General features: G+C 38.3%; 1 protein-coding gene and 2 pseudogenes across 4 annotated transcripts in view; 2 read left to right on the forward strand and 1 right to left on the reverse strand.

Annotated features, from left to right (window-relative positions):
- The window catches only part of Tnrc6b (trinucleotide repeat containing adaptor 6B), a 255,688-nt gene that overhangs the window by 226,949 nt on the left and 4,813 nt on the right, over positions 1-23,926 (reverse strand). The window lies entirely within an intron of this gene.
- LOC101720055 (large ribosomal subunit protein eL8 pseudogene) lies at positions 12,694-13,073 on the forward strand (annotated as a pseudogene).
- Positions 15,780-17,300, forward strand: LOC101721810 (zinc finger protein 713 pseudogene; annotated as a pseudogene).

A 23,926-nucleotide genomic window follows, 5' to 3' on the forward strand; every position in this document is an offset into this window, starting at 1 on the left:
TGGGCTTTGCACAAGCTAGGCAAGTGGTCTTTCACTGACCTACTCTCCTGCCTTTTCTTTCTTTTGTTTTGTTTTAGATGGATACTTATTACATCGTCCAGCCTGGCCTCTAAAATTTGGGCTCAAGTGATTCTCCTGCCTCAGCAACCCCATTAGGTGCGGCTATAGGTGCCTGCCACTAAGACTGGCTAAAACCATGCAGTTTGCAATAAGCAATTCTAAAAGCAAAATTGATAACTGCCAGCTAGACAGAAAAAGGTCATCTCCATAGTCTACCATACAAATGAACACAAAATCACCTAGGGGAATTATAATCCCAGTCAGAATTTCTCAAGCCATCCCCTGAAATGTATGAATGAAAGAAAAAAAAATAGTTAAAAAGGATTCAAACTCTAGAAAATCTCTAAAATAAGGAGTAAGCTTGTGGGGTACAACAGGGCAGGAAAAGCTTGTTTTCATTTATATTCATGTACCTTTAGACTTTTCTTTTACCATGAGCATGTATTTCTTTTACAAAGATTTATTTATTTACTTTTTTTCTTTTTGGCATTGGTGGGGATCAAACCCAGGGTCTTGTGCATGCTAGGCAAGCACTCCAACACTGAGCTACACCCCAGCTCACAAAGATTTATTTTTTTAAGCTACCACATTAGCTGATAATAGGAAAGGTCAGTCCAGAGAAAAATGGCTCCTCCTTCTTGAGATAGGACATATACTATACTATTATATATACTATTATATTATATATACTATCCTACATATATATACTATTTTAAATCTATTTATTATCACAGAGCACCTCTGAAAAGCCTGGGAGCAGAGGGGAATTGAGAGATTCCTCACATGAAGCCAGCAAACAGTAGGCAGTATCTAGTTCAGGTGTCATGTCACGGCAACAGCTGCCTAAGGTATCAAGCTTTGTGTAGTGTCCTAATTTCTATTAACTGGCCCGTAGAGAACAGATTTAATCTCATATCCTGTTTAAGAAAAAAAGGGAAAGCAAATTTCACTTTCTGAGGGTGACAAAGATAACCAAATGTTAGAGCTAAGAAAGTAAATCCAGTACATATAATCCCTTATTCACAATTCCAAAATCCAAATACTTCTGAAAACCAAAAGTTTTCTATAATTCATTTGGTGGCAAAACTTGTTATGAATTTAATTGGTAGCAAGATCTGACCTGAACTGACATGAGGCTATTACTCAATTTAGTAAAACACTCACACTTTGGCTGCCAAAATATCAGTGCATTTGACTAGGAAGTCTGGTCCCCGACCCTGCAGAGGCATTACATTATTTATGGTAAATGCATCTCATTAGCTTTCTTTCTAAAAATACAAAAAATTCCAGAATTCTAAAATACATTTGGCCCTTATGAGTTTCTGATAAGAGTCAAGGACCTAAAACAGGATATTATTAAAATGGTCCTGTGGACATCCACTGAAATACATAATTTTTTTCCCAAAAATATTCCTATAAGTTAATTTGAACTAATTCTTTCCTAAAACTTATCACTATTAAAAATATTCTATTTTGAAAATTATAAAGGTATAACTGTATTACCTATTACAGTATTTTATTCCACTTCAGTACTGTTTGAAATCAACCTCTCTGAGGGCAACACTACGATATGAGGGTGATCTGGCTAGGACATCTGTCACCCCATTGATTGCCAGGGTTGAAGGCAACACTTAAATCAGCCTTTGGCAAGAGAGTATTATCAGAATGATAGGAAGTTAAAAATATAGACCTTTGTCAATATGCCTGAGTTTTCTTTTTATGTTTAAAAAATTTTTAAAAAACATGAACCTTTTTTATTTGTAGTTATTGTGTTTTTTTTTTGGTACCGGGGATTGAACTCAGGACCTTGAGCTTGTGAGGCAGGCACCAGAACCACTGAGCTAAATCCCTGGCCCCAAAGGTACAACTTTTTTTTGGGGGGGGCTATCGGGGATCGAACTCAGGACCTTGTGCTTGCATGGCAGGCGGCAGAACCACTGAGCTAAATCCCTGGCCCCAAAGGTACAACTTTTTGGGGGGGGGGGAGGGTGTATCAGGGATCGAACTCAGGACCTTGTGCTTGCATGGCAGGTGGCAGAACCACTGAGCTAAATCCCTGGCCCCCGGTTATTGTTATTTTAAGAGACAAAGTCTCCCTATGTTAACCTGGCTGGCACTGAACTCCTGGGCTTGAAGGGATAATCCTGCCTCAGCCTCCCAAGTAGCTGAAATTATAAGTGTATGTCACTGTGCATGGCTGAGACTTTTTAAAAAATGTATCCAAGAGGAACACTGATTTTAAACATCAATTTAATCATTAAAATAATTAAAATCAAATAATATGTTACAAATCCAAGTAGATACTAGATCACAAAATGAAAGTCAAGGACTAGACCTACTACAAGTTAAGGAAAATTATATACTGTATTCTAGCTTACATATGTATCAACTCTATTACATGACTAAATGACAAATGACAACAATGCATGCAAAACTCAAAGGTCTCTATTACAGAAGAAAATTATGAAGCTTGATTAAAGTAGTAACCAAGACACAGGACACCAAAAATGGCGAAAGAATGAACATTTTTAAAACATAAATACAACACTATATTTTAAATCCTTGCACCAACATAAAACAAAAATTTTTTTTTAAACTATACAGTATTCCTCCCTTGCCCCTAGACTATGATGCCAGCAGCAGTACAGCCATACAGGAATCTCATTTCACAATTCGTAGGCATGAAACCCTCATTTAATAGATGCATGTGGTAGAGAAGAATCCCAAATTACTTCTCCCTACAAGAGGCTTTCATGAAGTTAAAGAAACTAAAAACTGAAAAATAACTCAAAATGATCCTTTAAAGCAACAACAGCAGGAAAACTGGTTGTTGCTACATCCTTGAACGAAAAGATAATGCTATCTTTACAAACAGTCCATTAGCCAGGTGTGGTGGTACAGCTTTAACTTCAACACTCTGAGAGGCTGAGGCAGGACAGAAAGTTCAAGCCTAGCCTGGGAAGCTTAGTGATTTAGCAAGACCCTGTTTCAAAATAAAAAATTTTAAAAAGGGCTGGAGATGTAGCTCAATGTGAAGGCCTTGGGTTCCCGCCCTAGTAATGAAAAAATAAAAAAGTGTACTCAAGTGTGGTTTTTTTACAATCCATGAAAAATATGTGGCCATTAGAAATAATACACATGACAGGCTGGGGATTTGGCTCAGTGGTTTCACTGCCTGCTGCGTAAGTGCAAGGACCCAAGTTCGATCCGTGGTACCAAAAAAAAAAAAAAAAAAAAAACACATGAAATATCACTAATACATAAAATGTTTAATTAACTAAAAATTGAAATTAAAAATTTCAGGGTAAATTAAGGTGAAAAGTCCACCTCATACATACGAATTTAAATAAAAATTTTCCTGTTGCAACCATCCTTTTAAACACAAAATTCAAAAAAAAGAGAAAAAATAAAAGGAGTTAACAAAAAAATAACAAGATATAAGAACATCAAGATAAAGAGCAAACCAAAAGGACATCATATAAGTAAAAGAGCTGCCACCCTTTCTACAGTAGCTTTACTAAAGAACTGTAAAGCTTAAAGAACGAGAAACTGGAGTCATTTATAGCTAAATGGATGCACACTGAGGTGATAATCTTAAGTGAAATAAATAGGACACACGTGTGTAAATACCAAGTAATTTCTCTAGTGTGAGAAACTGAAAGTGCAAATAAGGACTAAAAGGTATAACAGATAATGTGAAATAGGAAGAAAAGGGGCAAAGGGGAAGGGGAAATGGGAGGGGTAAGGGAAAAGAAAGAAGGGAATGGAATTAACATGGGAAAAAAAATGGAAACAAAGTCTTTGTAGATAGGGAGGGGTGGAGGGGTTGAAGGGAAGGCAGGGGAAGGGGGAAAAAATAAGAACCAAGATGAATTATGTAAAGGTGCAAATTTCCAATGATGAATGTCATTATACTGTATACCTTAAATATACCGATATAATTAATTTTTTAAAAAAAGAACTGTAAAGCTATACATTCAGTTAACAAACATAGGAAATTAAAGAAAATCAAATTGTAGCTCAGTGGTAGTGTCTTTGCCTAGCATGTAGGGCCCTGGGTTTGATCCCCAGCATTGCAAAAATAATAATAATAACAAAGTTGAAAGATAAAAATCTAGGAATTTAACATATAATTTTCTTTTTTTGAGACAGGGTCTCACTATGTAGTTCAGGCTGGCCTTGAACTCACTATGTAGCCCAGGCTGGCCTCAAACTCATGGTGATCCTCCTGCCTTCAGCCTCCTGAGAGCTGGAATTACAGGCACGTGCTACCACACCCAGTTGTACAGACAGAATTTTAATCTCTTTTAATCTCAAAAAAAGAATTTTACTCAGTGGTTAAGATAGTGTATTATAGCGTATAATGTAGTGTACATACCAATTTACTAGGTCCTAAGGATATTTCTTGGTTTATAACACACTGAGATGTAAGGCATCTCTTTGAGCTAGGTCCTTCACATAATTCCTACAGTATAAAACAAATGCAGATATGTGTTCATGCTATTGGAATTCAACATCTTATATTAACAGCTTTTAATTAAACTTATGAAGGCATTAATGTACAGGTATCAAGAAACAAGTTTATACATTTATGTATCATGCAATGATATATGGGGTGATCTTAGATTTCTCACACAGAAATTAGTCAACTATCATGATTTAAGAACCTCCTGAATTAAGAGTTCAGTATAAAGAGGAAAAATACAAATGTATTCAGGTATCAGGGAATTCACAATCCAATTAGAGGATATCACGTAAGGACAATTTGAGAACGCTTACTAAGAAGCAGCTAAGCACAAGCTATAAATATAAACTAATATAGTAAATATATACCTCCAAATACACAGAAATATTAAAATGTTACTTTTCAAGATGTACTCCCCAAGGAGTTTTATCTCTTTCTCAACTAGACTACCATCACTGAAAATATTTTGTAACTCTCATTTTGTTGCCAAAGTAGTTTACAAATCACACAAGAAAACCTGCCTTGTTACTCTGAACTCATTTTGGGCTCCAAACAGTATTACCTAAATGACAAATCATTTAATCAGACCTGGAAAAGTGACTCTTGGTCACTTCCGAAAATCAATTCCACCACGAAAGAAAATTCTCTCCTATGGAAATTCTGAGAGTATCCCATACTTTGGAATCAACTCCTAAACAATTCCTCAGATGTTTTAAGAAAAGGCTGGGCTTCTGTTTCCTGAAAAGAAGGAATAACAGGGACCAAATTTACCCTCACACTTCAAACAGCTAAAAACCTGGACAAAATATATAAAACATCCGTTTTCAAAACACTGGACCGCCAGGGATGTAGCTCAGTGTGCCACACCTGCCTGGCAAGTGCAAGGTCCTGAGTTCGTTCTCAGGTTCCAAAACACTGGACGCCAGGCAGTATATAACAGATTCCTGAAAGATGGCAGCCAAAGTGGGCCCTACAAGTGGCACAGCTTTATCACCTGGGGAAATTATCAGGCCACACAAGAGGAAGGAGAAACTCAGTAGGTGCATATATTAGAAGTCAGAGAACTCTTTTAGGTGAGGCAACTATTTGGGGAAAGCTAAGCCATCTAGAAGCCACAGTACAATAGTGAACAGGAAAGAGCTGCAGAGGAAGAACTCCAGAGGTCTACAGGGGACCTTTTGAGTATTCAGCTGAATACTACCAAAACAGCAAATGGATGTGAAAAACTTACCCTCAGCTGGGGAAATGATTATCCAAAGGATAAGAGGAAACACTCCTTGGAGCTTACACAAAGCCAGAAATAGTACCTAATCTCACCAACCAGAGTAGAAAACCTCATAAATCATGGGGTACTGCCAAGTAGAGGACTCCAAAAGGTGTTGTTTTAGTAGTGAGATAAATGAATCTTAAGTGCTGTACTGGTCTCATGTCATAAAGGTTGAAAGCAACACCCAAATGGATAAACAGTGTCTATTCAGAATAAATTTCAGTAATACTGAGATATAAAAAGACCTGGCACCCAATGATGAAAAATTTACAATGCTTGGCATCCAATAAAAAAAATTACCAGAGCTGGGCATGGTGGCACAAACTGTAATCCCAGCTACTTGGGAGGCTAAAACATAAATATTTCTAGTTTGAGGCCAGCTCAGGCAACTTAGTGAGACCCCGTCTCAAAATAAAATAATAATAATAAAGAGTTGGAGAACCCAGCACTCTCTGGGTTCAAGTCTCATAGCTGCAAAATAAATATTCAGTAATGAACCCCCCAAAATACCAAAACTGAACTGTATGCCAACAAATTAGAGAACCTAGATAAAAAGTATAAATTCCTAGAACACATACTATCGAAACTGATTTAGGAAGAAACAGAAAATGTGGAAAGGCCTGTAACAAGATAAATTACTAATTAAAAAATTATTATAAAGAAAACCCTAGGACCAGATAACCTCCCTGGTAAATTCTAACACATTTAAAGAAAAAAATTAATATAAATTCTTCACAAACTCTCCCAAACACATGTAAATAAACAAACAAGGAAAGAACACTTCCTAACTCATTCTATGAGGTCAGTATTATCCTGCTATCAAACTAGAAACACACATCATACACACATATACAAAAATTACAGACTAGTATCTTATATGACTATAGATGCAAAAATCCTTAACAAAATACTAACAAATCAAATACAGGAATCTATATCAAACACAGGATTGTAAATCATAATGGTGAGATTTATCCCAAGGATACAAAAGTGGTTTAATATAAAAACTTCATATAACAAACCACATCAACAGAGTAAATGAGAAAGACTAACTTGATCATCTCAAAAATTGCAGAAAAAGCGTTTGACAAAATTTATTTCCCTATCAATATAAAAATCTCAGGAAACTAGCAATGGAAAGGAACTTCTTCAACCAATCTTAAGAATAAGACCATCGTAAAATAAAACAGAAGTAAAAAACCACACCCACAGCTAACATCATACTTAGTGATGAAAGACTGAAGATCTTACTGGTTCCTTTAAGATCAGGCACAAGAGAAGGATACCCAGGCTTCTGCTTCTACTCAACATTGTGTTGAAGGTTCTAGTCAGTGCAATTAGGCAGAAAATAAAAAGCATCTAGATTTAAAAGGAAGAAACAAAACTATCTCTACTTGCAGATGATATGCTCTTATATAGAGAAAAACCTAAGGAATCCAATGAGAAATTACTTGAATTAATAATTGAGTTTACAAGGTTGCAGGATACAGCATTAAGGCACAGAATTTGTATTTCTACATATTAGCATTAATTGTAGTTCTACATATTAGCAATAACCAAAAATTAAATAGTGAAAACAATTCCATTTAAACTAGCATCAAACAGCATAAACACTTAAGAATAAGTACACAAAAGTCCAAAAGATATACTCTGAAGACTACAAAACATTGTTAAAGTAAAATAAAAATGATTTACGTAAATGGAAAGACATCCCATGTTTATGGATTGAAATTTTTTTAGGATGGCAGAATCTGCCAAACAGATCTACAGATTCAGCACAATTTCTATCAAAATCCCAGCAGACTTCCTCATAGAAACTGAGACGTTATCTTAAAATTCATATCAAAATTCAAAGGAGGGCCGGGGATTTAGCTCAGTGGTCTTGCTGCCAGCTGTGCAAGCACAAGGATCCAAGTTCGATCCCCAGTACCAAAAAAAAAAAAAACTAAACTCAAAATTCAAAGGATCCAGGATAACTAGAATAATTTTGAAAAAGAACAAAGCTGAATGATTTATACTCCCAGTTTCAAAACTTACTACAAAACTACAGTGTTCATGCAATGGCACACACCCACAGTCTCAATGTGTAGGAGGCGCAGGAGGCTGAGACTGGGGGATCACTTGAATACAGAAGTTAGAGAAACCAGTCTGATAACATGGCAACCTAGTAAGACAAAATCTAAGCAAAACAATAACAACCAAAGGGGGTTGTGATTCAAAACTACTAAAACAATCAATAGACTGTAGTATTGTACTACCCCAAGAATAGCCATATAAGATGAATGGAACAGAATTCAGAATTTAGAAATAAATTCAATGACAGCCAATTTTACAAAAAGGTGCCAAAGCAATTAAATGGGAAAAGAATGGTCCTTTCAACAAATGGTGGCAGAAAAACTAGGTCTCTGTATGCAAAAGAATTAAGAAATTGAAAAGAAAATACACAGAGCAAGAGCAAATTCCTTGGATATTATCTATTTTTCCCCTCAGCACTGCTGGGGATGGAACCCAGAGCTTTGCATATGCTAGGCAAGCACTCTACCACTGAGCTAAACCCCCAACCTAAAACATACATGTCTTACAAGGAACTTATATCTAGGTTATATAAAATATTATTGTAACTCAATAATAATACAACCCAATTTAAAAACAGGCAAAACACACAAACAGGTATTACTCCAATAAAGATATACACATGCCTGTCTGGGAAGCACAAGGTCCTGAGTTCGATCCCCAGTACTGGGAAAAAAATTAAAAAGATTCACTTCTTGGCTGGGGATTTAGCTCAGTGGCACCATGCCTGCCTCACAAGTGCAAGGTCCTGAGTTGGATCCCTGGTACCAAAAACAAAACAAAACAAAAAAACAAAACACAGATATCCAATAAGCACATGAAAAGATGCTCACCACCACTAGCCTTCAGGGTAATGCAAATCAAAAACGACACCATTTCATATCCAGTTGGATGGCTAAAATCAAAAAGGCAGACAATAGGAAGTACTGGTGAGGATATGGAGAAATCCTCATCCACTGCTAGTGGGAATGTAAAATGAGTTTTGTTTGTTGTTGTTTGTTTTGATAGGGGTCTCACTATGTTGCACTGGCTGGTCCTCTGGGCTCCAGCAATCCTCGTGCCTCAGCCTCCTGAGTAGCTGGGATTGCAAGCATACATCACTGCACCTGGCTCTAGAACATAAAGCAAAAATAATTACAATATATGGTGGGATTTAGAACACACATAGAAAAAATAAAAAATAAAAAACAAAAAAGAAAGAAAAAGAAAAAATAGAACACACATAGAAGTAAAATGTATAACAGTAACACAAAGCATGGAATGGGTGAAACAGATATACAGTTGTAAAGTTCTTAAAGTTTAAAGATCTTATCATTGTAAAGTTCTTACAGTTTATGTATACTATAAACTACTGAAGCAACACAACAAAGAAATACAGCAATTAGCTGTATTAATTAAACAAAAAGATAAAATGGGAGCTGGGGATGTAGCTCAGTGGTAACATATGTGGTTGGCATGTGTGAGGTCCTGAGTTCAACCCCCAGCAAAGAGAGAAGGAAGATGGAGAAAGAAAAAAGGAGAAGGAGGAGGAGGAAAAGATAAATGAAAAGGAGAAGAAATGGAACCGAAATATTTAATGGAAAAGGCAGGAAAAAAATGAAACAAATGATGTATAGAACTGAAAGAAAACAAATTAATACCAAGCCATATATATAACTGTATTAAATGGAAATGATATAAACATTCAGATTAAAAGGCAAAGAATGTCAGATCGGATTTTTTACAAAGGCACCCAATGAGGGCTGGGGATTTAGCTCAGTGGTTCCACTGCCTGCGTTGCAAGCACAAGGTCCTGAGTTGGATCCCCGGTATCAAAAAAAAAAAAAAAAGGCACCCAATGATATGGTGCCTGTAAAAATCCTACTTTAAAAATTAAAAAAATAGAGGGCCGGGGATTTAGCTCAGTGGTTTCGCTGCCTGCTGCGCAAGTGCAAGGACCCAAGTTCGATCCCCAGTACCTCCCCCTCGAAAAAAAAATCAAAAAAATAGAAAACAGTTTGCTGACTATATTAATATCAGAAAAACTATTTCAAAGCAAAGTCTATTATCAGGAATGAAGAGGTTCATTCATTTCATATGGGTAGAGATTAATCAGGAAATCAATGTAATTCTAAACATATATGCATCTAATAACAGCATCAAAATATAGGAAGCAAAAACATGGACAATTGCAAAAAGAATAGCCAACTCTATAATTACAGCTGGGAATTTCAACACTCAATAATTGATTCAGCAAGTAAATTGCAAATCAGTAAAGATACAGAAGACCTGAACAACATTATCAACCAACTTGACCTAACTGACAATTACAGAATATTCTACCCAGCAACAGCAAAACACATATGCCTTCCAGGTGGATACAGAAAATTTATATTCTGGGTCATAAGACAAGTTTTAATAAATATGAAGGATTCAGTCAAATTATTACAAAAATAATAAAGAGTTCACCTGAGGCTGTTATCCTTAGAAAAACCTGCTTGTCACCTGCCTTGCAAGCGCAAGGTCCTGAATTCGATCCCTGGTACCAAAAAAAAAGCCTCCTTATAAGTTTGGCCCTTGGTTGGCATATGGGAACTTGAATTTTAACAGTGTTCCCACCACTCTCTAATTGATAAGGGTGGTTTACAGTGTCTAAACTATACATACCACATGGTTCATAATGAATACTTGCTTTCCTTCAGGGATCCTAGAACTTTGTACATGCTACATAGATGGCACCTACATAACTGATCCCTAATAAAAACCATGGGTTCTTAGACACGCTCTCTATGTGGACCATACTTCATATATTCTTACAATTTATTCCTGAAGGAATTATGTCCTGTATGATTCTACTCTGGAAGTCTGTACCTGGTCTTCACTGGCACCTTTTTCCTTTGCTAATTTTGTTTTGTATCTTTTCACTGAAATAAATCATAATCATGAGAAGAACTACATGCTTAGTCTTGGGGGGTCTTCTAGATCACTGCCTGTGGGTAGGCTCAGAGATGTGTAAAGACCCTAACACACAAAGCATGCCCTCTCATCACAGTGGAATTAAATTAGAGATCAGTAACAGCAAGATATGCAGAAACCTCCAAATACTCAGAAATTAAACACACTTTTAAATAACCCATAGGTCAAAGAAGATATTAAAGAAAGATTAGGAAATATTCTGAACTTAATGAAAATGGAAAGTTAAAGTTCTTAAACTATAATTTATAGCACTAGATAACCTATATTAGAGGATAAGAAAGTTCTTAAAGTAATCTTGGGTTTTACTTACAGAAATCAGAAAAAGAAGAGCAAATCAGAAAGAAAAAAGAAGCTAGGCGTGGTGAAGCATGCCTGTAATCCAAGGTAATTGAGAGGCTGAAGCAGGAGAGATACAAGTTTGGGGCCAGCCTGGGCAATTTAGAGAGATTCTGTCTCAAAATAAACAATAAATTTAAAAGGCCAGGGATGTAGCTTAGCACTCTCTGGGTTCAATCTCTAGTACAGGAAAAAAGAAAGATCAGAGTAGAAATCAATGAAACAGAAAACAGGAAAACAATAGGGGAAAAAAAATCAATGAAGTTCTGAGCCCACCAATTAGACATGATAAACAGCAAATGTCACCTTGCTGAGTTAAAAAAAAGAAAATTGAAGTTATCATTGAGGTTAGTGGCAGATATAACGAAAGATTATTGCAGAGATTTAATCTCTATGAATATGACTGATGAACGTGTAGAGATGGCAACCACTGGGCAACAGAACACTGCTGGAGTGGTGATATTATGAGGAAATACTAGTATGTTGGAAGCCTTCGAATGAGTATAAAAATGGCTATTTTCAGCACAAAAATCAATTGTTTCCATATGTCCCCTTACCAAAGAACCTATTTTACTATGACATAAAAATTGAGGTCATGTACATTTTCGTATTAAACATTTGTTGAATAAAAAGTAGAAAAAAAAAAATGAAAACAGAAGCTAATTCTTTCTGAAGGACAATAAAATATACTTCTAGCTAAACAAACAAAATGAGAGAAATATAAATTATCAGGAATGAAGGGGCAACATCTCTACAGACTGTGCTGATGGGGCCAGGGATTTAGCTCAGTGGTTCTGCCACCTGCCTCGCCAGCGTAAGGACCTGAGTTTGATCCCTGGTACCAAAAAAAAAAAAAGACTTACCTTGGGGCAGGGATTTAGCTCAGTGGTTTTGTTGCCTGCTGCGCAAGCGCAAGGACCCGAGTTCAATCCCCGGTACCAAAAAAAAAAAAAAAAAAATCTCAGATTGTGCTGATGATAAAAAGCTGGTAAAGAAACATTATAAACAATTTTAGGCCAATAAATTCGACAACTTATGTGAAATGGATAAAATTCTTAAAAGACAGAAGCTACAGCTCTGTCAGCCGTTCAAGATGCCAAAAGGGAAGAAGGCTAAGGGGAAGAAGGTGGCCCCGGCTACTGCCGTCGTGAAGAAGCAGGAGGCCAAGAAGGTGGTAAATCCCGTTTGAGAAGAGGCCAAAGAACTTTAGCACTGGACAGGACATTCAGCCCAAGAGAGACCTCACCCGCTTTATCAAATGGCCCCGCTACATTCGGCTGCAGCGGCAGAGGGATATCCTGTATAAGTGGCTGAAGGTGCCTCCTGCAATTAACCAGTTCACCCAGGCCTTGGATCAGCAAACAGCTACCCAGTTGCTTAAGCTCGCCTATAAATACAGACCAGAGATGAAGCAAGAAAAGAAACAGATTTGATCCCCGGTACCAAAAAAAAAAAAGAGAGAGAAGAAACAGAGGCTGTTGGCCCAGGCTGAGAAGAAAGCTGCTGGTAAAGGGAATGTCCCCACTAAGAGACCACCAGTCCTCAGACCACACTGTCATTACTCTGGCAGAGAACAAGAAGGCTCAACTAGTGGTGACTGCGCATGACGTGGACCCCACTGAGCTGGTTGTGTTCCTGCATGCCCGGTGTCGCAAGATGGGGGTCCCTTACTGTATCATCAAGGGGAAGGCCAGGCTGGGCCGTCTAGTCCACAGGAAGATGTGCACCACTGCTGCCTTGCCACAAGTCAACTCGGAAGACAAAGGTCTGGTGGAAGCAATCAGGACCAACTACAACGACAGATATGATGAGATCTGCCGTCACTGGGGAGGCAACGTCCTGGGACCCAAATCTGTGGCTCGCATCGCCAAGCTGGAAAAGGCAAAGGCTAAAGAATTTGCCACTAAACTGGGCTAAGAGTACTCTTGAGTTTTCTGTACATAAAAAATAAATCGTCCTTAACCCAGAAAAAAAAAAAAAGACAGAAGCTACAAAAGCTCACTGAAGATAAAGAATCTGAACAACACTGCTAAATAATTTGAATTTTAGCTAAAAACTTTCCCACAAAGAAACTAATACACCAAGATGGCTTTACCATGGAATTCTACCAAATATTGAAGGAAGAAATAATATCAATTGTTTGTAAAATCTTCCAGAAAATTGAAGAGAAGGAATAATTCCCAGCTCATTCTGATATCAGGCCAAAAATGCTGATACTAAAACCATAGACATTGCAGAAAAAAAAAAAAAAAAGAAATCTACAGACCAATATTTCTCATAAGCATTAATGAAAACTTTTTTTAATTTTTCAAATTAAATATAAGAATATTTTTTAAAAGACATTAAGGCCAACATTATATTATAACCGATGGGCTTATTCCAAGAATGCAGAGTTGTTTAAAGTTCAAAAGTCAGTCAGAGGTTGAGCATGGTGCTGCACAACTGTAATTCTAAGCTACTCAGGAGGCTGAGGCAGAAGGATCAGGAGTTTGAGGCCAACCAATACAACTGAGTAAGATTGTGTATGAAAATAAAACTTAAAAAGATAAAAGCCGGGCTAGACACGGTGTTGCCTGCCTGTTCTCTTAACACTCCAAGAGGATGATGCAAGAGGATTGCAAATTTGAGCTCAATCTGGGCAATGCATGCCCTGGTTAAATACCTGGCATCACAAAAAAGAAAAATAATTTTTAAAAAATAATAAAAAGTCAAAATAATCACCATTTTTAAAGATGAAAAAAGAGGGCCAGGGATTTAGCTCAGCGGTTCTGCCGCCTGCCTCGTAAGTGCAAGGACCCGAGTTCGATCCCCAGTACCAAAAAAGAAAAGTTGAAAAAAGAAAAAACTATAAGCTCCAGATTGGAAAAAAGCATTTAATAAAATTCAACGTTCAATACTGGGCATGGTGGCACACACCTGTAATCCCAGCACTCTAGAAGCTGATGAAGGAGGATCACTGCAATCAAGGCCAGCCTAGACTACATAATAGCGAGTTCATGGCCAGCCTAGAATATACAGCAAGACAAAACCCCAAAGATAAAAATAAATAAATAATAATACATTCAACATTCATTTGGGATTTTTAAAAAATTAGCAAATTAAGACAAAGAGGGGCCAGGGATTTAGCTCAGTGGCACTGTGCCTGCCTGGCAAGTGCAAGGTCATGAGTTTGATCCCCGGTGCCAAAAAAAAAAAAAAGACTTAAGGAGAAATTCTGTGACCTGATTAAGGGCAACTAAGAAGGACATAGCTAAAATCACACTTCGTGGTATAAGACTAAATGTTTTTCTGTCCCATAAGACTAGACAAAAAGAAAGAAGTCCTGACATCCATGCCACTTCTGTTCATGGAAGTACCTAAAGTCCTAGCCAGTAGAATAAGGTAAGAATTAGAACTTGAAAACTGGAAAGTAATATTGTCTTTCTTTGTAAATGACAGTATATACAATTAAAAATATAAATCTATAAAAATACCACTAAAATCAATTAAAAATAGCATGGCTTATTTAATTCATTATAGGCATAATCATATCCATAAAAACAAATTATCCAAGTATAGAGGGTCTTTGCTTAAGAAAAGCTTCTATGGCTCTGGCGCAGCGCAGGCGCCATTGGAGAGGCGGTGGCCTGGTCCCTATGTTGGCGGACGTGGAGGCGGACATCGCAGCTTCTCCACCTCTGCCGCGGGGACCCCAAGTAATGTCGTGCACACAGAGCTCAAACACATGATGTTATGTGTTTGAAGTCAGTGCCAGACACAGCTTAATAAGACCAGGTGGACGCTGAGCCTTGTGTCCCTGGTGACATCTGAGTGGGACAGAAGCATTTCCTAGACAGTAAGGTCACCCTCATGCACTGCTACGCTACGTTGTAATTTACTAAAGAACCTTGCTATTTGGTGCATAAAATGTATTGTCACCCTTAACTATCACAATGACATATTTTTATCTTGCTCCACTGTCAAAACAGCATTGAGATGAGGAGCTAACCCCAAGGCCGGGCCCAGGCTCCTCTGTGTGACCTGTGCCTCAGTATTTCCACTCTGTTACACACCTGCTGTGCCATCTAATGCTTTAAATCTTCTTTTAAAAAGTGTTGACCTCGTGAAAAACAGAAAGCTTGAAAAACTTACAGGTTAGAGGACACTATGGACAGCTAACTTAATGCAGGATCCTAGATCGCAGAAAGAAAAAAGTGAAGAAGCAGGTGAGATACTCCTTAGGTTGCTGAGTGACCAAGACTTTGGAATTTCTTCTGCCAACTCTGGTGAATCTCATTACAGGTATTCAACCTAAACCTTTATCTCACGAGATCCCTGACAGGAGACAAATTTGAGTCTCAGAGAAAAAAAGTCTCTATATAAATGAACTGGGGGAAGGAGCCACATTCAGACTGGAAAACCAGCTCTCAAGGACCAGCCGTGACGCTGAGGCTGCCAGTGCTGCTGTGCCTCCAACTGAGCTGCTGTGCTGGAGGAGAACAAAGTGTCGGTGACACCGCCACATAGGAACTGCAGAGGTGTAGCAGTTCTGCTGGGGCCTGAATGCAGGTACCCAAAGAAACCATCTGTGTTTGCCCATGTTCTTCCTGTAATGTTGTGACCTAAGGAAGGAACACGAAGGAAACAGAAATGGATGATGGATCACAGAGAGTCAGGTCTCAGGAATCCCTGACATTCCAGGATATGGCTGTGGACTTCACCAAGGAGGAGTGAGAACAGCTGTACCCTGCTCAGAAGAACCTCTACCGAGACGTGATGCTGGAGAACTACAGGAATCTGGTTGCTCTGGGGTATCAGGTTTATAAGCCAACAATGATCACTCAGCTGGAGCAGGAAGAGGTGTGGATGAGAGAAGGAGGCCACCCCGTGGGAGCTCACCTAGAAGGGGATAATGGACCTAAAATCAAAAAATCAACTCTAAACCAGAATACTTCTGATAAAAATCAAACCTGTGACATCATGATGGAAAGACTAACAGAAGACAGTTTCTGGTATTCCATCTTAGGAGGACTCTGGGATTTTGATTATCAGTTTGAATTTAACCAGGAAAACCAGCAGAGACATTTGGGACAGGTATCTTTCACCCACCAAAAGATTACACAAGGAAGAAGCATTAAAGGTAACAAATTTGAAGAGAATTATAAAAAGAATTCAAACCTTATACATCAGAGGGTTCCTTTAATTAAAATACCCTTTAATTATGACACACCAGGAAACAGCATCAAACATAATTCAGACTTGATTTATTACCAGGGAAACTATATAAGAGAAAATCCTTATGAATATAATGAACGTGGAAAAATCTTTAATCAACATATTCTCACTAATCATACTCATACTGGAGAAAATCCCAGTGAATGCGGAAAGGGCTTCAGCCACAATCTGTCTCATACCTAACCTCGGATAGTGCTCAGGGGAGAGAAACCCTGTAAGTGTGATGAATGTGGGAAAAGATTCAGCCAGAGAATACATCTTATTCAACATCAGAGAATTCACACAGGGGAAAAACCTTTCATATGCAATGAATATGGGAAAGCCTTCCATCAACATTCTTCCTTCACTCAGAATCTGAGAATCCATACTGGAGAGAAGCCCTATAAATGTAATCAATGTGGGAAAGCCTTTAGCCGCATCACATTTCTTACTGAACATCATAGACTTCATACTGGAGAGAAACCTTATGAATGTAATTTTTGTGAGAAAACCTTCAGCCAAAGGACACATCTTAATCAACATGAAGGAACACATACAAGACAGAAACCTTACAAATGCAATGAATGTGGGAAAGCCTTTAGCCAGAGTGCACACCTTAATCAACATATGAAAATCCATGCCCGTGAGAAATTATGTGACTATACATGTGAGAAAACTTTAAGCCACAGGCCTTCACTTAGCAGCATATAAGTTGTGGCGGGGTAAACTGTGAATTTATAAATGTGGAAAATTTTTATCAGATCTTTCTATTCAATATCAAATTATTCATTTTGGAGAGAAAGTTTATAAATAAACTTCTAATGCATAGAAACCAAATGTATACTTTAAACCAGTAACATTATATTCCTAGTAGAGGTTATAACTAATGAAAATTCTTTTATAAACAAAAATATATTGAGCCATGGTCCAAGTCTGATATAAAACTTTTTTTTTTTTTGGTACCAGGGATCGAACTCAGGTCCTTGTGGTTGCAAGGCAGGCGGCAGAACCACTGAGCTAAATCCCTGGCCTAATATAAACCTTTTAAAATAAATTAACAGAAATTCTGTAGAAAATATTATTATTCACATGTATGTTTTATGCTATGAAGCTTTGAAATTATATGAACATTAATTAAAGCAGTGTTGTATTATCAGCTTATACATAAACAAAATAAACATAAAAGAGCAATACTTCTACAAAAAGAAAAAGAAAAAGAAAAGCTTCTATGAAGACAAAGTTTAGAGAAAGCTTTTTTTTTTTTTTGGTACCAGGGATTGAACTTGGGACCTTGTGCTTTCGAAACAGGCAGCAGAACCACTAAGCTAAATCCCCCACCCACAGAAAGCTTTTTAACAATAAGGAAAATAGACTGGGAGCCAGAAGAAGAGAGAGTATTTTACATAAATAAATCAAGCTTTTCTAAAGCATGAGGAGAGGAAGGGAGAAAATCATATTGAAAATAGAGAGAAGACTGTATGGAAGAAGTCCAGGTTTCAAAACTAGAGAATGACAGTTGATAGATGGAAGCAGTAAGGCACTTGGCTCAGACACAGGCATTTGGAGTAAGAAAGCACAGGTTGATCAAGAAGGGAAAAGAAAAATAGTAGGTAGGAAATGTTCCCTGAGGGCAACCAGGAGCAGGACAACTGATAGAAAGCCAAATGATCAAGACACAGCCCGAGGATGACTTTCAATCAGGATGGTGGCATGGAAACAAAAATAAGAGGCTCAAAGTCCAAAGCCACAGAGCAACTGACTTTGTGGAGATAGGAAGGGGACTTGGGGATGGTGGGAGCTAGGAAGGAGGGAAGGAGAAGGAGCAGCAAAAAGGATCAAGATGTGATACATATCTGTACCAATGCCCCACGATGAATATATTCAGTATGTATTGCAAACATGCTAATAAAAAGATTAAAACACACACACAATGCCACAGAGAAAAGAGGTAAAGGGCAGGGTATTAAGAGCCAATGTTTCTAGATTTCCAGTTTCAGGAACTGGGAGGATGGGTTATCAAGGATGGGACCCAAGAGAGTCAACAACATAGAAAGGGGTGAAGCAGGGTCTCCTCCCCAGCCTCAAGTTACATTTTTTTTGGTTTGGGGGGGTTTTTTTGGGTACCAGGGATTGAACTCCAGACCTTGCGCTTGCAAGGCAAGCAACAGCACCACTGAGCTAAATCCCTGGCCCTTGAGTTATGTTTTTGAAAAGCATCCTGGATGGGTCTCAGACCCAAGGATGGGAAAAAGGAAGTTAAAGAAAAACAAGAGAAAAAAACATACAATACACATTTTTCAGTATAGCAAGTAAGCTTCCACAGCACCAGCTTCCAAAGCAATTGAGCCCACCTCTGGCAAGTCTGGGGAAGCACGGGGTGCTATCCAAAGTGCTGAGGCAGTCACAAGCTGGGGAGGTTGGGGGTGAAGTAGAGAGGTCCCCCTTCTAAAGTTTTCAAACCACTCCTTACTGGCTTGAAATGTGATGTCTTGCATTTTCATTCTCTTGTTTTGTTATTTCTACAAAGAGCCTTTTCACTGTTTTGTTTTTGATTTTGGTGTTTAAAAGTAATGTTTTCCTGCTCCAGGCTTGTGTACCCACTGTATATTGGGACCATGGGGCATACACAGATCTCCTTTTCACAATGAGACACAGTTACCCTCTTCATGGCTTAAGTGGGAATCAATAATTATTGTGTCGTTTTGTTTTATGGGACTGAGCCAAACTGCAATACAGAAACAACATAAATGTTAAATACACAGTACTGGTATAAAAATATAAAACTTTGATAGTGAAAGAGTTGATGAAGGAGTGGACGATGAAAGATTATTTTAAAATCTGTTGCCCGTGGTTTCTCTAACAAGAAAGAGTCTATATTTAGAAGTCTCACAGAGATACACATCTGGGTAAAATATCTCCTCATGAAAAGGATATCACTGAGAATCATGCACCATCAGCAGGATTTGCACAGGAGGAAAACATGTAGCTCAGTGGAGAGCAGCAGTTTCATCTTTTCCTTTGGATCTCTTTTCTCCACATCAGAATGCTGTGCCCAGCAGATGCTCAAGACATTTCTCTTCATCTACTGACTAGGGGACATCCAAGTAAGGAAGCCTGGGCCACTCCACCCTTAGAAGCTCCTAGGTTATATATTTAAAAAATAAAGACATGTCAAAACAGCACTACAGAAACTGTGGTATGTATTAAATGTATATATTTAACAAATCAGCACTGTAAGGAAGGAACAGAATACAATATAACTCGCAAAATAACAGGATTAATAAATGTGTTCACCTGTCACAAACCAGAGAATGATGTGAAAATCAGAATAAGTTTCAAGTTTTCATCAGTGTTTTCTGTCTGTAAATTCACCTCTATGACTGTTTACACCTACTACGTACAAACCATCTACCGCGTGCCACAGAAAAACAAAACAATATAAATTTGTTTTGAGCTCAAGGTTTCCAAGATGAGATTCCATGACTTCTCCCTTTGTGTTAAGATAGTACAAGGAATTTCTAATGATTATCACTCTATCTATGCCAGCAAGAGGAATCTGGGGGTCCCATCAAACCTGCTACCTTCTCCTTTCAAGTAGCTTCAATTTTTCTCTTCTAGCTCTGCCCCTCGGTCTTTTCTTTTTACCTTTAAACAGATTTTCCATCTTACTTTAAGATACTGCCTTCTCACCTATTCTACTTCCATTTTTATCCTTCCTTTCTTTTCCAATGTTCTGAAACAATTCTCACTGTTATCATTCTTCCTACCACACATAATCTCTTTAGCCATTTGTAATCTAAGTCAATCAGTGAATACACAGAACTTGTAGAAGTTAACATTAGTATAGGTTAATTAGCGTCTTGTGAGTGATCAGCATGAATAGAGCTTGATCACCTCCTCCCATCTGAAAAGTATCAAACTCTGAATGTGCAAAGCTGAGAAATATTGTTTTGCCAATAAGGTACAGACATTCTACAACTGCTCTTGAAAACAACTTAGTGATTACAAAATCAAAAATGGTAAGAGACAGGGTAGATTGGGGAAATGGGGTACTTAAGAGTAATGAGCAGAGAAAAATGGAAGGCACTACAGTTTGCATCGTGAATGTCCCTCAAAGGCATATGGTGAAGGCTTGATCTGTAGTCCACAGCAGGTAGGTGGTGGGATCTTTAGTATATGGGGCCTGGTAGAAGGAAGTTAGGTCACTAAGGATGTGCCCTTTAAGGGGACCCTGAACCCCTCCTCTTCCCTTCTCCTGCACTTCCCAACTACAATGAGGTAAGGGCTTTCTCCACCATATGCTCCCATCATGATGTACTTTTTCACCAAAGGCCCAAAGGCAAAAGACAACCTACCCAGACAACCTATATCATAGACTGAAACCTCCAAAATTGTGAACTAAAATGAACCTTTCCTCTTGGGGGCGGGTGGTGCTGGGATTGAGCCCAAAGCCTTATACATGCTAGGCCAGGGGTGGCGAACCTATGGCACATGTGCTGCAGCGGGCTGTGTGTATCACTGAAAGCTCTAAAAGGTTTGCCATCACTCTGCTAGGCAAACACTCTACCACTTAGCTATACCTGCAGCCCAAGGCTTTCCTCTTTATAAGATGATTTAACTAAGATATTTGTTACAGTAAAAGAAAGCCAACTAACACAGAAGGGAACAGGAAAGAAAAGAACTGTTGAAATTAAAGGGATTAAAACAAAGGAAAATGAGGGCAGGGGATTTAGCTCAGTGGTTCTGGGGCCTGCCTTGCAAGCTCAAGGTCCCGAGTTCGATGCCCGGTACCAAAAAAAAAAAAAATCAACAACAAAAACAAAGGAAAATGGGCTACATTTCCATTCAGTTTGTCTTTCTTTCAACTCTAGTTGAAAATCGAATTAGACTAATGCTAGCTCAGCGAGCCATACAGAGATATGTAAAGACCTTCAAGCTGTAGGCATTGTTTTTCTTAGGCCATGGACCCAGAAGCTCTTCTAAGTAGTCCTTTCTGACTGCTCCCTTTCACTGTTCAGTGGTTGGCCCATCTGAGATGACATCAGCACTGGCCTCAGGTGATCCAGAGGTCACTCACTTCCGTTATTCTCTGCTCTGACAGATAAGCTAACATGAGTCACCACTTTCTAATTTCACCTGATACCATTTGCACGGTTACAAGTACTCTATTCAGGCAAGCATACTAACTAGACATAACAAGCACTGTTCTAGTTCATAATTTGTGTGTGTATGTGTGTGTGTTTTCTTGAAACAAGGTCTTGCTATGTAGCCCAAGCAGGCCTCTACCTCCTGATCCTCTCCCCTCAGCCTCTGGGATTACAAGTGTGTGCCACCACACCTGAACTGATAATTATCTTGGAATGGAACTTTTTAATGCCTTTATGAGTTTATATGCACTGAATAAGATAATTATTTATAAGGTCATTTCCTACTGTAGTCCAAGAATCTGAGATGTCACAGTTAACCTGTTAAGTCAGCTGATGGATCCCGAACCCCAACATCAGCTTAACAAAGCACACTAAACACACTCCTTCATGCCTCTGCACAGGCTGTATCCTCTGCCTAAAATGTTCCTTTCCTCCACAACATCACGTGATCTTTATCTTCCCTGGGAAGACTTTCTGAACATCTCCCAGTCGTGTTTATGACTTTCCATTTCACCCCGGTCCCACCCTTGTGCCCCCTCTTGCACCACAGCACTTGTCACACCAAATGGCACTCATCTGGGTCCACGTCTGTCTCACCTACTTGGCTGTAAACTCCCTGGGAGCAAAGATCTCTTTTAGTCCCATCCTGGTCATCCTGGCTTCTAACACAATGTTCAGCACTCAAATGTCCAGTGAGAATGCAGTCACGTGCATCCTTAGGACATAATAAGGTTTTTAAAGGAATAACCATTCTATTTCTACTAACAAGAATTAACAGGATATTCACTAAATCCTACAATAACTAAATAAAACTTTCAAATTAAAATTTTTAATTGCAATATTTTCTCTGTAATCTTAAAATGTTTACCTATTAAAAGTAGCAATTCAGAAAAAGTATAGGGCTGGGGGTGTAGCTCACTGGCAAAGTACTTGCCTAGCATGACTGAGGCTCTAGGTTCAATGCCCAGTGCCACCCACACACACATATACAAAAGAAAACTAAAAGAGGAAGAAAAAAATATATACAATATATAAATGAACGGAAACATCACATTGTATCCCATAAAGCTATCAATAATAAAGAAAAAGAAAGACAGAACCTAGAGGCAATTTAAAAAGGAAAATCCGGGCTGGGGATTTAGCTCAGTGGTGCCGCCACCTGCCCCGCAAGCTCAAGTACAAGGACCCAAGTTTGATCTCTGGTACCAAAACATAAAAAATAAATTAAAAAAAGGAAAATCCTTCCCATATTTAACTATTAGCATACTTAACATTATGTATAATACGTGAATCCATAAACGTATGTGCCAGACATCAAACCCAGGGCCATCCATACACAGGCCAAACACACTGTATTCTACAATGAGTTACAAGCTCAGTCTGAGATTTTTCAAATCCTACTCTAAATGCTATCTTTTCTAACTTCATTTGAAAAAAAATTTGAGACTCTATGTGAAGTCACAGTGTTAGATGTAAGTGATACAAATATGCAAAGTATTTTTATTCATGTAGCTATTTTCTTGAAAGGGATACATAACACACAAAATAAATGTTTATTTCATCATAGTTGTATCAAGTATTGAAGCAGGAGGGTCCCAAGTTCCAGCTGAGCCTGGAGAAGTCAGCAACTTAGCAAGATCCTGCCTCAAAACTCAAACTAAAAAATAAAGCTGGAGGTGTAACCAAGTTCAATCTCAGTAGGACAAACAAACCAACCAACACTGTATCTGCCAATTTTGGGTAAAGATGATTAGGAAGTCATTAAAGTAACATACAGCTGGAGATTTAGCTCAGTGGCACTGTTCTTGCCTCACAAGCACAAGGTCCTGAGTTCCATCCCTGGTATCGAGAAAAAAATAAAAATAAAGTAAAATATAAACTCAGCTCTGAGGACAGAAAAGGTATCAGCTACAGTCAGGGTATGGGGCTTCCAGCTGTAGGAACAGCATGTGCAGGCCAGTACCCTGGGTAGGAGACACATGTAATTCAGAAGCTTGAAAAGGATCAGTACGGCAAGAGGACAGGCAGTCAAGGGGAGAGTGACAGGAAATGAGGCGGGCGACAGTAGAAGGGTCTTCACTGGGCACTCAGTGAATTAGACAAGAACAAGAATTCAGGTTCTTGTGGAATTTATATTCTACAGAGGGCAATGGCAGCCTTTTGGGGTCTTGTTAACACTTTTAAGTAGGTGAGAAATATGATCATATTTATACTTGTTTCTTAAGTAAACATTTTATAATGAAGTATAACACACAGAGGTCTGTAGTTTCAAGATTATTCTCACTACAGTTTCAACAATTCTCTGACATTCAGAATTTTCTACATGTAAAAGAAAAAACTAGGGCTATACACTACTAAGTAATTTATTTTAGATTTTTCAATAAGTATTTCAAATGTAGAATATGGCAGGTAGAGTATGTGTGCTTAGCG

The sequence above is a fragment of the Heterocephalus glaber genome, unplaced genomic scaffold (genome assembly GCF_053883595.1).
Source record: "Heterocephalus glaber isolate CG9 unplaced genomic scaffold, H.glaber_assembly_v1.0 deba00001444, whole genome shotgun sequence".
Lineage (NCBI taxonomy): Eukaryota > Metazoa > Chordata > Mammalia > Rodentia > Bathyergidae > Heterocephalus > Heterocephalus glaber.